The sequence below is a fragment of the Falco punctatus genome, assembly GCF_963210335.1.
Source record: "Falco punctatus genome assembly, chromosome: 14".
Taxonomy (NCBI): Eukaryota; Metazoa; Chordata; class Aves; order Falconiformes; family Falconidae; genus Falco; species Falco punctatus.
The window spans coordinates 13,962,828-13,978,336 of NC_137594.1; the positions used below are offsets into that span (position 1 = coordinate 13,962,828).

At 44.7% G+C, this 15,509-nt stretch overlaps 1 protein-coding gene and 1 long non-coding RNA gene across 13 annotated transcripts in view; one reads left to right on the forward strand and one right to left on the reverse strand.

Moving 5' to 3' along the window:
* The window catches only part of ZNF536 (zinc finger protein 536), a 354,573-nt gene extending 345,517 nt beyond the window's left edge, over window positions 1-9,056 (reverse strand). For 9 of the 11 annotated variants that reach the window (XR_013931899.1, XM_080410811.1, XM_080410807.1 and 6 more), the window contains exon 1: window positions 7,766-9,055. The gene's annotated coding sequence lies outside the window, so the exon portion shown is untranslated. Of the gene's footprint in view, window positions 1-6,858 lie in introns of all 11 variants that reach the window. The other 2 variants (XM_080410809.1, XM_080410806.1) reach the window with 2 other exon arrangements.
* A 266-nt stretch (window positions 9,057-9,322) lies between these two features.
* Window positions 9,323-15,509, forward strand: part of LOC308073098 — a 48,920-nt gene continuing 42,733 nt past the window's right edge. Inside the window, exon 1 of one of the 2 annotated variants that reach the window (XR_013931905.1) lies at window positions 9,323-9,433. This is a non-coding gene — a long non-coding RNA (uncharacterized lncRNA). The remainder of the gene's footprint in view (window positions 9,434-15,509) is intronic. The other variant, XR_013931906.1, reaches the window with a different exon arrangement.

The window sequence follows — 15,509 nt, forward strand, 5'->3', positions numbered from 1 at the left end:
TGTTTTAATATTTCTATGGAGCCCTGAAAAAAACCTACATGTAGACCTAGAGAGCCAATGTTAACAAACACACATGAAACTAAAATGTAACCCATCCGTACAGAGTCATCAAAAGAAATGTTAGGAATTGAACACCCAGCCCACCATCTTAGCCTTTGTTAACAGAAACCTGACTTTACACCTCCTTGCTTTCTTCACCCTAGCTTTCACATGCTCTTTCTCAAGAAACAAACCTAGGCTTCCCTTGAACTCATTTATCCTTTCCTTGCTGGTAATTTATTCCATATGTTTATTATCCTTTCCATGAAGTAATTCTGCCTGAGTTTCCTATTTATTCATGCTTTTCTAAATTTTAGATTAAAGGGACCTATCCATATCTATCTATATCTACCACTGATATTCCAATGACAAAAGACTGATGGTAACAATGTCTGCACAAATCTGTGGAGACCAACTTACGAGAGTGAAATAAAACAATGTTAATACAGTATTCTATCATTTGGAAAAATAAATATAAGGCCAGCTTGGCAACCTAGCACAGTGCTATCACGTGGATTACTGGGGCTAACTCCTAGATCAGCAGGGGCCAGGACTACCGAGGAAGCAATATACACAGCCCTGTTGTGACCAAGTAGATTGTGGTACCTGATAGCAAGCCCTCTGTAGCACTGATGAGCTCAGCAGTGCTCCCATCCTCCTCACAAACAACCATTGACTGCTGCGGAATAACCCAAAGGCATAAAAAAAGAGGAAAAGTTTGTAACAGCGCTTATCACAGTTAAAAAAAAAAAAAAAACACAAACTATAACAAAACTCACATTAAGGCTGAAACAAGTGTATTATAAAAGGAAGAATCAGGACTGCCATTTATCCCTTTGCACTGTGATACCCCGGCCCACTGGAGGATGATGGCAAGGAAGGCTCCCTGGGACATCCCTGGCTGTCCCAAAGCAAAGCAGGAGCTGCGGGCAGCGCCCCCCACAGCCAGCTGCCCCTTCACCCCTACACAGGCCATGGGGGTGAAAGTCAGCTCATACTCTCCTTTTTCTCCCCCTCTCCTGCTTCTCCTGTTCACAAAATTGAGACAGGAACAAATTTTCCCAAGCAGCCTTTCCCTGGCACTGTGGGTAGCCCACCTGCAATAACCCCTGATTATACTGGTTGAATATGTAACTGCCTGATCTCCAGCAACTTCCACCCTCCCGACAAGTGCTCGCTCCCTCTGGAAGTCCAAGATGCCTACAGCTGGACAGCTTAACACTAATGCACCAGAAATGAGCAGCTGGTTTGAGGAACTAGCTCTGTTGCTTGCCCCATGCTATGGGAGTGCCATCAAAGCCATCACCATTATTTCCAGGCACTGCTACCTGCAGAACTCTCTGCTAATGTCCTACCATGATAGGTAGTGCTGCTTTTTTCATAACATGACAAATACTTGTAAGGAATAACCTAGTTTTTATTTTGGTTATACGAGTCTTGAACACTGCAGTGCACAATGGAGAAAAGATCGGATACTGAGGCTGCTGTGGCTATTTTAGTTCTGTTTTCTTCATCTGTGTTTAAAAGACAGTCAGATTATAACAAAATTGTTTGTCTTTAATATAGTTCAACTTGACCTGATGAACCCATCTCTTTAGAAAACAATCTCACATGGAGTATTTAGATTAAGACGCTATAAACCAGCAACTTTAAAATACTTTCAAGGCCCCATCTTACATTTTTTTTTAAAAATACAGACAACTAAGCTAATTATAATTACTCCTCTATAACTCTTGCTTTTTTGATGCATCTGGTTATCTAGTAAGATGCACCTGAAAATTAGAGCATATTTAAATATAAGGGAAAGGTGCCAAATTCAGAATACTGGAAGAATTTTCCCTCTGGGAGCATGTTTAGTCACAGCATTGGTGCAGTTGGGCAGAGGCAACGCAATGCCCTGCTTGCTACCCTTTCCTGATCTGGATCTCTGCTACCTCTGAAACGATGTTTCAAATCTCTCAGTGCTTGGCTTCATTGCTTAAGCTTCCAATAGGAGTGAAAATGTCACAGCAGTTACTGTGATCCACTGAGATTTAAACAGACACTACTCAGTTATTTCACGTTAAGCAACAAACATCCATCAAATCATTTCAATTTCCACTTGTTTCTACCCAAGGTCAGATTCTGATCAGTGACTTGGTCTCAAAAAAGTTCATATTCCTTATTCGGCCACACAACTGGAAGCTAGAACCACACATCCATACAATAACCCTAAGATCATCCAATTAAGCATCTCAAGAGTTATTTTACTTTTACATATTATCTTTCAGTAGTTCATCCTTTTTTCCCTTTCTGCGAACATCTGTGCCCAGAGTGTCTTCACTAGAGAAATTTGGATTTCCATCTACAGTTGCCAGAAATAAGTTTATTCATGTTTCTATAAAAGAAAGAATATGTATTCTATTTTTTCACCGGTGTTCTCCTTCCCTGAATCCAAATTGCTTGCACCTCTGAAAATGCAAGGTGTGAATGAGAGAACAGAAAAATGGCTTTTCAAGATCGTACTGCTTTTAGCATTTTGAAGAGTCGATATACATCTATCCAGGTATCTGAGAAAAATTCAGATATTAAAATTTAAATTTACTTACAAATCATATTAAAACACCACAGTAAATCAGAAGATACTAAAAAGCTTTGATTGTCCTCATTCAAACCAGAAAAATAAATCTGTTTGTGGGTTTCTTTTCCATTTTTTATAAAGTTCATATAAATCCATGCGCTTTTTTTTTAATGCCTTTTTTCTTTTTTTTTTTTTCCAGTCAAGGCACTCTAAAAACACCTGTGCAATTCAAAGTCAACTTTAAGCAAAAATCAACATTTGGAAAAATTACTTCTACTGATTTTCCTACACTTGATGGAACTTGTGCTTCCCAGGGAATAAGCACAGCCCATTTTAATGGACTAGTGGATTTTCTGCGTCTGTTCTAATGCAAATCTCTTTGGTCACCTAAGGCTCCCATGGTGGGTAAACAACCTAATGTGTCAGCTTTCTGTACTGAAGATCACAATTTCTGATCTCAGCACTGTCTTCACTGCTGCAAGCAAAACAGTGGTACTGATGTTGCAACTTGCAGGCTACTCTCTTCTGATAATGAATGGGTTGGGTTATTGGCCTCTAGCATGGACAAAAATATGACAATCAGCCTGTTCATTATATAAAAGTCTACAGTGAAGACAGTGCCAGACAACTTGCTGAGTATTAGAGCTCAAATAAATTCAGAAGTCAAAAAGCCCGTAGAACAATTCCTTTTTCTTCTTTACAATTGATAAAGTCATAGTCAATTTATTAGAAGTGTTTTAATACAGTATTTCCATCATAGGAACTTGTATCTTCAGGAACTCATTTGCAAAACACAGCTTTAGCATGCAAATATTTTAGATACATTCCCTGCAAATGTAATACAGAGACTAACCTTTCTTACATCTGCAGTTGTTAATTGTCATCATTTGAACAGCAAATGAAAACAAAGTTTAAGCCACTGGCACTTTAGAAAAAAAAGAAATCACGTTAAATCTCATTTACCTGCAGTGATAGAAATTCAAAGTCACAAGCAAAATCTGAAGACAGAGCAGCTATGAGAAAGTGCACCCAATCGCAGGGTTTAGCAACTGTACCAAGACTCTCTTCTAGTGCACGTTCTGAAACAGCAATCGATTCTCTAAGCACTTGTTACTAAACTGGAGACATTTTCTTTCTACAACATTCTGAAAACTTTAAACAACTCATTTCCGATTCTTTTCTTCCAAAGACTAACAGCACATCCACTAGAAGATGAATTAAAAATAAAATTTAAAAAAGGATAGCAGAAAGGGGAAAACAGAACAGACTGGGACAAACATCTCAAGCTATTTACAAATATTTTTATAATGACTAGAAATCATAGAACCCTCTTTAGCTGTCTAACTTAAAAAAAAAATAACAACAACAACAAAAAAAACCCAAAGAAGCCAAAAAATGCATCAGCTGTTGACTGAACACAGGGCCTGATTTTCAAAGCTGCTGAGCACCCACAACTCCATCTGAAGTCAGTGGAAGTGATGAGTGCTCAGCAGCTCTGCAAATCAGGCCCAAACTGTACAGGGGTCTGCTAGCAGCCTAGCAGAAGTGGTTTTCAGGGAAGGGGGGTTGTTGCACAAACGAGAAGGTTCAAAGTAATCTGTCAAAGAAGTGCTGCTACGGTCACGAGTCGTAAAGCTAGCTAGCTCCCATCTATAGGAAAAAAGTTAATTCATAGGGCTCATAGGGCTTGCATTTGTCAAGGAGCAGGACGTCAATGCTATCATTATCAGGCAAATCAGCCAGGCGTTTAATGGTAGAATCAGGAGACATTTGCTCTCCACTATCAGAATGACATCATAACTAAAGCAGCCTTCAGCGAGGGGGGAGAGCCAGGGCAAGGCTTGGGCTGCACGCGGACTTTGCACTTCAGCTCGGCTTGCCCCACCGATCGCTGCTCCCCTTCCCCAGGAGGCGACGCTTTCAACTGCCTTCGCTCCTCAACTTTGTCCTCGCAGCATCTGAAACACCAGCATCTGATTTTACAAAATACTTCTAAACCTGCCCGATCCAAAACTGCGCTATTGTAAGCCAGCCACTCGGTTAGGAGGGGATGGGTTTTACAGATAATCTACAAATTCACTCTAAAAATTTCTGGTATTTTTAATTACTTCAGTCATCTTCATCCTCCATCAAACGGGGGACGGACACACATACACATTAAAAACTAGTTGCCTCTACGATTTAAGAAGTAACAGCTTAGTTAGCTAAGTCAATTTTTAAGCGTACACAAACACATACACACACAATCTTTGAATATTCCAAAGTATTTAGTGATGATCTATTCGATGATCAGAAATACAACAGCAATACACATTTCCCTTCCACGGTAGCTGTAATTATGCAACTCAAACAGCACGAATTACAAACTGCTAATCTATTTTCTTAAAAAAATATCACTACAGGTACACAGGCACGGTACAAAAGCCTCACCTTGTATAAGAACTGTGAGGGAAAAAGTTATGAAAGCAGACAGAAAACCTAAAATCCCTGAGGCTACAAAAAAATCCCGCTATTGAGAAATAACCCAAGAGACCACATAGGGAATGTACAGCTTTCAGAAGCACTTCTCATCTTATTTGCACTTAACCTATTGATGTACTTATGCAGGTCACTTACTTTTCGGATATGTTTGAACCCTTTATAATCATGCAGATCGCCGCGGTTTTCACTTGGGCTTTTGTTTTTTTGGTTTTGTTTGGTTTTTTGCAAACAAGTTTCATTTAAAAAAGATCCAATTATGCAAATCTGCTCCCGGATAGGTAGTGAATATTCAATATGACGGTGATACTGTAATAGTTCAATGCAACGCACTGTACTGGACAGATTTATGAGGCAACGTCACTACTACGCTCTGGTCCTCGCCGAAGCATCTTGAAGTTAATTAAAGCTGCAATGTCCACTTTTCCAGCCACCCTCCTCATTCAGGTTTACTATTTCAACATCAAACCAGCAAGGGGGCCTCCCCCCTCTCTCCGTACATTTAAGCAGCCTTCCACAGTCAATGAACAATGAACAAAGATTTGAGTGATAGGAAGGGGGGGGAGAGAAAAAAATCTCCACAGGAATAATAAATCCGGTTTAAACAAGTAAAAATATAGTTTCTAATATTAAACTAGAAAAGAAAACATTCTTCTCCAAGTGAACGTGCAGAGGCGCTTAGCCAACCCCTTCAGAAATGGTCTAAAAGCAGCCAGTCCTTTTTATTTCAAGCAGTGAATGAGCCCAAACAAGGCTTCTAAACTTAATTATGACACTTAAAATAGTCTTTTTCCACATAAGCGAGGAGGCTCGCCGCTGCTATCTGTATCAACCGGTCAAATCAGCTCAGCAAACACGGCCCCTGTTGGATTTATTTTAAACTGCACGGGGGGGGGGGGGGGGGGGGGGGGCGGCGGCGGGGGGAATGCACGGCCCCGCGGAGCGCTCCAGCCGCGGGCGGCCGGGCAGCCGCGCCCGCCCCACCGGGCCCGCGCCCCGCGCCCCTGCCCCGCCGCTCCGCACCGCTCCGCTCCGCTCCGCACCGCGCCGCGCCGGGCCCCACCGCCGCTCCCCGGCCCGGCGGTGGCTGAAGTGAAAACGAAGGGCTCTGACAAATCACGTCTCCGCCTCGACACTGTCTCAGACACGGCCATATCCGCCGCACGCACCCCGAAACAATGCCCGCCGCGCAGGCAGGCGGCGGCCGGAGCCCTCCCCGCCGCGCCCGCCCCGGGCGCCGGCACCCGCGGCCCGCGGGGGGCTCCGCGCAGGCGGACCGTGCCCCCAGCCCCGCCGCCGCGGCGGGGGACGCCGGCAACTAACTTTTCGGATGGAGCCCGTGCGAGCCGCCCCGCGGGAGCCGCGGACCTTCCGAAAAAAAAAAAAAAAAGCATAAATCTTCGCGACCTTTTATTTCGCGTTAAAGTTCACAGGCGGCACCGCTCCCCTCAGCCCCTCACACCCCCCCCACACCCCCCATATATATTAATTATTTGCAAAACTGCAACAGATGGGCGCATTAAAATCTGGATTCTTTCCTACACAGCATCAAAGAATCTCTCCTTCCTCCCCCCTCCCCGTTAATCCCGCCGCCGGCCCGGTGCCCCCCCACCCCCACCCCTCGCCAGCCCCGCGCAGCCCCCGCGCCGGAGCGAGCCCGCTGCCCCGCGCACAGCGGCGCCCCCGCGGCCCTCCGCGCCCGCGCACAGCGCGCCACCGGGAAGGGGATGCTCCCCACCCCACCCCCCCTCGGGGATTGCCATTTAAGTTTCCTCCTTAACCTGTTACTTTCTCCGGGCGCTGACAAAAGCCCCGGCGGCGGGCTGGCAGGTGCCTCCCCGCTCCCCGCGGCGCCGCCGGGCGCGCTCCGCTCCCCCCGAAAGGGCTGAGACCTGGCCTGACATTTAGTGCCTACTTGAATGTCACAACGCTCCTCGCAGCATTATGCACGGCTCCTATTCATAAGAGGTCGATTAGAGCACAAAATGGCAGGTCTCTTAGGCACTTGAATCTCACAAGTTTGACACATGGTATGCATCAGCTAACTTTGATTAAAAAAAAAAAAAAAAAAAAAAAGAGGGGGGGGAGTTTACAAATTACACCACGATTAGCCGGGATCCTAAGGGGGGAGGGAGAGGGGGAGGGGGGGGGCCGCGTTTAAAGTCACTTCAGCAAAGTTTGCGCCGCTGCAACCCTTTAAAACAAAAAGTTTCTGGGCAAGTTAAGGGCAGGGTCGGTGCGGGCTGGGGACGGCGGGCGGGCGGGCGGGCGGCCCCCGGGCAGCGTCGCGGCCGCCGCCGCCGGCACTCGCCTCCCCTCGCCTCGCCTCGCCTCGCCCGCCCGCCCGCTCCTTTTTTGTAAAGTAACGGTTTTAAAAGAAACGAGAGAGAAAGAGGAAAAACGTAGGGTTTTCTTCAGGCTAAGTTCTATAGCGCCATTCAATGGCTTCTCCGCTCCTTTCATTATTTTCTGCTTTTCCCCTGACAGCCCTGCTTGCAAACGTCACTGCTATGGATATTTAATTATACTGTATTTTTTAATCACGGTGGAAAACGCAGGCCCCATTGCGATGATTAAAAAGAAATAAAAAACAAAAACATACTCCGGACTGACTTTGGAGCCTCTTTGATGGCTCGCGGGAGCCTCCCGGATCCTCAAAAACCCCCTTTTTACCTTTGTCTTTCTTACCTTAAAATTTAAAGCAAAGCGTAGAAGAAACTCCCGCACGTAAACGGAGCGTTGTAAAAGATTGTGTTCAATGAATAATGAAGCATGTCCACATGATTGACTTGATCATTTTCTTGTGCGGAGGGGGAAAAGTGCGGCGCGGGGCTGCCGCGGCCGCCCGCTCCGGGTAGCCCTCCCAACTGCTTCCAGCACATCCCGAGCAAAGAGCGCTTTATTTTAATCTGTCTCTTTTCAGAATAACCCCCTTCATTGATACTGATCACCCAACATCACAAGACATCCCCATCTCTCAGCGTGGACTCCCCCTATCTGGTAGGTGAAATGCATTGTACCATTAAAAAAGCACTCCATTGTCGTCTTGGCATAATTCACAGCAACTAGATAGGTCTTGCGGCATTTAGCTTTGATGAGCCAAAAGCTGAACCCTTGATATAATAATCTACAAAGAATGGTCTGTGATCGTCCATTTTTTCTCCCTGTCTAGCAACTAAGAAACCATTTAACCCGGCGCAGCTTGGTCGTGACCTTGAGCCCGTGTAAACACCCCGAGGAGCCCGCGCCGCTCCGCAGCCCCACGGCCAGCGCCGCTGCCCGCGCCCCGCGCAGCCCCCGCGCCCGCGCAGCCCCCGCGCCCGCGCCCCGCCGCCCCTGCCCGCGCCCCGCAAACCCCGCCGAGCCCCCGGGGGCAGCGCCGGGCTCCACAAAGCGCCCTTCTTACCTGCTCCCGAAACTATGCAAAGTCTGTTTCTCCTAAAAAAAAAAAAACTCCCGGGGAAACCTTGGTGGACAGGGGGACCGGAGCATCAGTCACCGCTCCGGCGTTTAAGAGAAGTAATCAGCGATAAAGTGACGTTGATCTGCACTGTAACCTTGTGGCGTATTTAATGTAAATAAGCCAGTTATGTTGCCAATCGCATGCATACAAACACATAAAGGTCCTCAGCGTTGCATTTTGATTCTTTCCATTAGAGCCGACTTTATTTACATACACTATTTAGGGGATCATGATAATTCTAAAACAATACTAGTGCCAAATGATTATGAAAATATGATTTTAATTAATCACGTAGTAGGCAAGGAAATTAGCATACGGTAATTAAACTTAGAGAAAAACGTCATGGAGGTTCTCTGCCTTATGGGTTCGGAATAATCATTAAACGATGGGTTTTCAGGACTTAATTATCAAACAAATAACTTTTTTAAAGCAACTTTACAAGGTTTATCCGCAGGGCAACGATTTAGTAAATAATATATAACCAAGCAAACAAGGTGCAAATGTGACTGGTGAAATAGGTTGTGTTTCTACAAAGCGGGGGGGGGGGGCGGGGGGGGGGGAAGCTGAATAATGCAATTATGGATTCTGTGTCCCATAGTTGACAAAAGCATGGTGCCTCAATAGACTCTTTGTTATGGGATTATATAATGATTGTGGTGTAATTATGGGAAAAAAGATTTAGTAATAATAAAAAGTATCAAAATACACCAATGAGCAGCTTGTTTTAAAGAAAAGGCTTGCATGTGACATTAGGGGCATGTTAATAACAAAAAGCCAGGATCCGAAAGGGTTGACAAATAAAAAAGACTGTGATGCGCATGATTAAGAAGCGATGGAGACAGATTGATTATTCAAAATGCCGAGCCACAGGGACACTTAAAACATTGATTCAGGTAAGACTAGTTTCATCTTGACTGAAATGAGTTCCCTGAAGATGACTGGCATACATTTTAAATCAGTTTACTACATAAAAAGCATAACATCACAAGCCGAAACCTTCTAGTTAAAATAGGAGTCCAAGAAAAAAAAAAGTTTATGTTTGTGGCAATTCCCAGAGGGACTATGGAATTGCAGAGGAAGGGGTATAGATTAATTAGCTGTTCCTAAACACTGGACTTAAATGTACCCATCTTTTATAATCCCTAGCCTCTGTTTCTGGAGTCTGTGGTCCAATACCACTTCTGCAGGTTATGGGGGTGATATTAATAACCCTAAAGGTACAATAGGACTTTTTTTTTTTTTTTTTTTTTTCTGGAACTGCAGTAAGTTAACTTTCTATAACTGAAAAAAATTAGCCAGATTTTTCCAATTGATTTTTTAAGTGAAGTTTATAAATAGTTGTTCAGAGCTATTCAATGTTAAAAAAAAAAAAAAAAGATTCCCATGCCTATACGAAAAAGTTTAGGAATTCACTCTGCATTTTCCAATTTGATGTGTCTGAAATTCTCTTTGAACAAATTCCAAAATACAAGTTTTTTCTATAGAAATTAGCATAGCAATCACATCAATAATATCACTATCTCTATGGGAATGATAACTGGAGCAGTGGGGGTGTTCTTTATTTCAATTCTTCGTGGATCAACTGATTATATTCTGTCTTCTTTTGAACTTGTTATTGTAAGTCAAGTGATTCTTTATAAGTGACAGCCCTGACAAAGAGACGAGGATGGGAAAGCAGGTCGAAAGGAAGTCGCCATATGGACTTTAAAAAAGGCACTTTTTAAACAAGATAATGGGGAAATGGATGTTGCCTTTTAACCCTGTCAAGGCTGAACATTATTAGCAGTCTCATAAAAGAATGAGCTATACCTTTTTTAAAAAATATCAGATTTCACCTTATGATTTCCATGACCTAGGGCTTCATAATACAAACCACACAGGAGGCGATGGCATTTTGGAGCAGGGGCCAAATCAAGCTACCTGGAATCACTGGCAGACAGGAGATTTCAGAGCACCACACAAAGAGTTACAGGAGGATGAGAGCTCAGGAAAACCCCATGGTTCTTTTTCCTGAGACAAAGATAAGAATATTGACTAGAGATAGGTGAAACAGCAACTGACAGCAGAGGAGCTTTAGACATCTAACTGGGATTTCCTGGTCATCTGGCATAAGTGCCTGATGCTGGTTTAAGGACAACGAATGGAGGGAAAACAGCATGAGGGTTTTGACTCTCATCCTTGCAAAAATTAAAGTATTTCTCCTTGACTTTCTTTTCTGAAGGGAACAGGAATTTCCCTCCAGAAACTTTCAAAGGGACAGAGACTAAGAATCATCTCACGGGAAATTGAGATTAAGTGCTAAAACCTCTCTAAACTGAGGGCAGAGCTGTGGTCCACCACTGGTGAATGTCCAGTCAGTTTTGGTTTTTTCCATAGTCAGTTGGATGGTCCGGATGACCATCCAACACAGCTCTACAGGAAGAAAATGTCAAGCAAAGACTTCTCAAAATCTGGAAGAGCCGGCTACTACAGGCAGGCAATAGTGCTGTCAGGGGAGGATACTCTTAACAAGATTGATCAAAACTGTTTTCCCCAGGGCCACATAAACATGATTATTTGGGCTGGGGTGGCCAAGCCTTCACAAAATAGACCATGAAGGGATAGTGCAAGTCCATGAGCTGAATACATCCTGAAGACAAGAGACCTCCAAATTTTACTGACCCAATGACAGGCTCCAGCACCTGAGTAATGTGTACTGGTTAGATGGGGTTCAGAAGATCTCAGACATGAGTTCAGGAAGACTTTGGTCGGTCCTCTCTCAGAATTTATAATATTCCCAGACAACATCAGCACTTTCATACTTCCATCCAGTATTCCTTCCTATTTCTCCCCATCTTTTGAGTGCTGTTCCTTTATCCTCCTCTTGCATCCAAAGAAAGGTTTTTTCACTTCAAAGCCTTCATGTCCTCTCAACTGTCCCCAGCTACTTCTCCAACTTCTTTGGTTGATTTAATTCCCTTTTGTATCTCCTCCATGGGTAGGCAGATGTATACTGCTTCTTTAAAACTAGGCAAAAACACTGCAAAGGAGGGAGGAGAAAAGCAGAAGAGACAAATGTTTACCTTTGCAAGATTCTTGCACTTAGAACATAGTAGGCACCTTCTCAGGGAGCAGAAGCTATCAGCTACAGACTTGTCAAACCTCAAAAAGTAGGATGAGAGGAAATGAGAGCTGTGCTCTTTGGCCAGGCAACATTACCTTTCCCCGTGATTTCTACCTTAGCAGAATGACAGCCTTTCAGAAGTTCTTGTTTCAGACAGACTTATATAAGAGGGAAGAAAATCCCCAATCTCACAAGTTTGATGAGCTCAATGAAAAGCCCAGGTCGGAGGAGTATTTTAAGAGTCTCTATACAGGAAAGTAGTGACAGACAGGTGGTCATACAGTAATTTCCACGATAGGTGGGGGAGAAACATTAGCTTTATATATTTAATATTTATAAGTTGTTTGCTTTATGAGGAAGGACTGAGGAATAATCCTGCCTTTGTTCTTAAAAGGTGTGATCAGCATTTCCTTCCTAACGAGAGGTGATAAGCAACTGGGCATTCTTTTAACAAATGCTGCAGAAGCCCATTGAAAGCTTAACACCTTTAGGAGGGGGTATCTTTTCCAAGGAAAAGCAGAATGTCAGGTCTTTAATATTGATAAGAAAAAGCACATTAAAAGAACCATCTAATAGCAGGGACATTAAATAAGGAATTCCAGAAAACTTACAGTAAATGTTTCAGCAAACTCTGGAACAGGTGGTGCGATCTACATGGCAGTCTGAGCCAGTGAAAACACAAGTCATCCAGCAAGAAAGTTGCTGAAGCATGGTTCAAGAAGACATAAATAAAACACTTTCACAGGAAAAAGGGAAATCCCTTTGAAAATGCCTGTTACAAACATGGGGGTTTCCTGGGCAGAACCCCAGCAAACTGACAAGGTGAATGGAGGCATTCCCACTCATACAGACTGTGTAAAAAAGCTTCCTGGAAAAAAGAACTCTGAGATCCCAGCTTTCAAAACAACCAGAAGCAGAACCCATTTGAGAACAAGCTGTCTATTTCCCAGGGGCCATGGCCAAAATAAGTATCTCTTAATAGATTTGATCAGCAAAGTTTGTATATATCATCATCACAGGAATTCAGTGGTAGAGGTAATCAGAACTTGTAAAAAAAAAAAAAAAAAAGTTTTCTTTTTAGGAGATAAATCTACATCCTCAGCATAGCAGTCATGTATCATTGAGCCTGACATCACAAGCAACTTGCATGGGTCAAGTAAAGGCATATGCTAAGGCCAGGAGTCTATGTTGGCCACATTTTGTTACAAAGTCTTTGCAACAATTCATCAAAACACAGTCATCAAGAAAGGATCCAGGAGAAAGTACAAAATAGACAGCAGGAAGATACGCAATGGAAGCCGCATCTAAAACTGGGCCACTGTGGAGGCGCACCTGCCTCTCACAGCACTGGTAGCACTGACCCTTTTCCTTTGCAAAACAAGGGCAAAACTGGAAAGAAGAGACAGGTCCCTCAAAGTATTACTGGCTGACAGACTGATGCATAGCTGTAGAGCTTTCTATGAACAAAACTGGTTATCTTGGTATTTCTATAGAACATAAGAAGCTAAGTGAAGTGGTAAAAAAGAAAGGTTTCTTTTTTCTTTTTTTTTTATTCCCCCAAAGCAAAAGACATTTTTTACATTAAATAGTGAACAATGTTCTCAATAGATCCACCTAGTGGAATCGAGCAAATTCTGCTTCCAGAATAAAGATACAGCTTTTATAACCCCATGCAGGACATACTTCTTGTGAGCATCTCCCATTCAACATGAGGGCTCAAATATCCTCCAAAAAAGCAAAGCAAAAAGGGGCAATAGAAGCAGAATATAGAAGATCAGGAGACAACTGTTGCTCCAGGTTTTAAACTTTAGCATTTAAATTTATGTGGGATTGGTATAGCAGGTCAACTTCCCCAGCTGTAATCACTAGGAATTATGATTGACCAAGAGGAGAAAGTGCTGGGGAAAATATCCTAAATAATAGCTGAACTTCGACTTTAAAGTGCATTAGCACTGACCCAGCTCTTGGAGCAAATTCACATATAACCTGTTCTCGGGCTGTCAAAGGTCTTCAGGGGCTATTTAAAAGAGATGCTGAGATCTTATCTCCAAGGTAAGACTCAGGAATAATGTTTTGGGTAAGCATTTCTTACTCAACTAATCAAACCAATATACCACTTTTCACCCCTTCCCTTAAACTTCTCCTATTTTTTTCCATCCTGGTTCCAAAGATGACAGCAAACCCTAGGTTTCTAACGATTATAACCTCGTGGCCTGCCCCAGCATTCAGGTTGCTCTCCCTTATGGATGAACACCAATACTTCCCACCAGCTGCTCTGATGGATCCCCTGTTCCACCTCAGCACTCTCTTCCCTCTGCCAGTTGCATGCAGCCTTCCCCGCTGCCTGCTGTCCCATGCTGCCCGTGCCAGCAGCCCTGCCTGCACCTCCATCCCAGCGCACAGGCTGCCCTCCCAGCTGCCTCCACGATCACCTCAGACATTGCCACATTTAAGCCATTGCGCTGTCAGAAAATTTGCAGATAAACACTTAAAGCAAACAGCAAATTTTAAGGATAGGATGAAAATGTATATATCGTACCTTTTAAACTACGGTTTTACAATTTAAGCCCTGCATTACAGTAATCAAGGCCATTACACCAGTACTGCCTTCACCATCTGACATTGCCTGGCCCATCTGCAAGGCACTTTGCTTACCTGTGCAGAGCTCTGCACGTCGGCACGGGGCTGTCCCCAGGTGGTCGGTACCTCATGCCGGCAGCAACGAACACTGAAACGTATTCATCATTTGCTGAGCTACAATATTGCCTCATATACGGCGGCTTTGGTAGGTTCCAGTGTCTGGACGGAAATACCTCTTCTCTGTCGGTTTGGTGACTCGGGCTGAAGGAAGTTTGGGATGTTTTGGGAAGATCTTAAGAGATTCCTGGCAGACCGCAAGCCACTTTTAGGGAGGTTTCCCCAAACGATTCAGTGAGCAACGTCTCTCCTCAGTGGTCCAGCACACGGGCTGTGCTGTGAGGCGGCCTCAAAGATGGTGCCTCCCTCTCTGCCTCAGCAGCGTCCCCACCCCAGGCAAGGCCTGACCTCTGAGCCTGCCGCGTTGTCCCCACAGGCTGGCCACGCCAGGCTGTGGTGTGCCAAGCACCAGGACTGTCCCCAGCACGGTCACGGCAGACAAGAAACGCTGCCACAGACCTGCCCACGTGGGCAGGAGACGACGGAGGGACTCGGGGTCAGGGCAGAGCTCACCCACAGCTTCACCTCAAAACGCAGCCGCCCCGCTGGGCCCAGACGGAACAGGGCGCCGGGCCCTCAGCCATGGGGTGCGATGGCGGCACGGACAGCACGGCCTGCCTGGGGCCGCTCGCCCCCTGCTCCCACCGACCCCAGGGATACCACCCAGACGGACAGATAACAGGCTCTTTTTAAAAATAATAATAATGATAATAGTAATCCTAGAGCTCTTACTAACTGCCACTGCTACGCATATCTGAAAAGCCACGATTTATACCCAGTGTGTTGTTGTACCCTTACCACAAACATCAGCTATTCGGTTCAAGCCATAGCAGACCACAGGCTTTCCTCCATCTTCTCCATCTCCACAGTCTCCAACATGGCCATGCCTGAGGGAGCCAGAGTGGGGTCCCCCAGGTGGGCATCGGCAGTGGGAGGGCAGGGGGAAGCCACAGCGGGGTCCCCCAGGTGGGCACCGGCAGGGGGGAGCGGCTGGCCTGGAGCGGGGGGACATGAGAGGTTCAGCACAGCCCCAGCCAGCACAGTGGGGTATGGATGCCTGAAGAAAAGCTTAAATGGAGATTCAGTGTTGTTGCTTTGCCTCCAAGAGTTGTTTTTATCAATTCCAAATAATACTTACGTCTCCATTTTTTTTCTTTTCCCCTGACTAG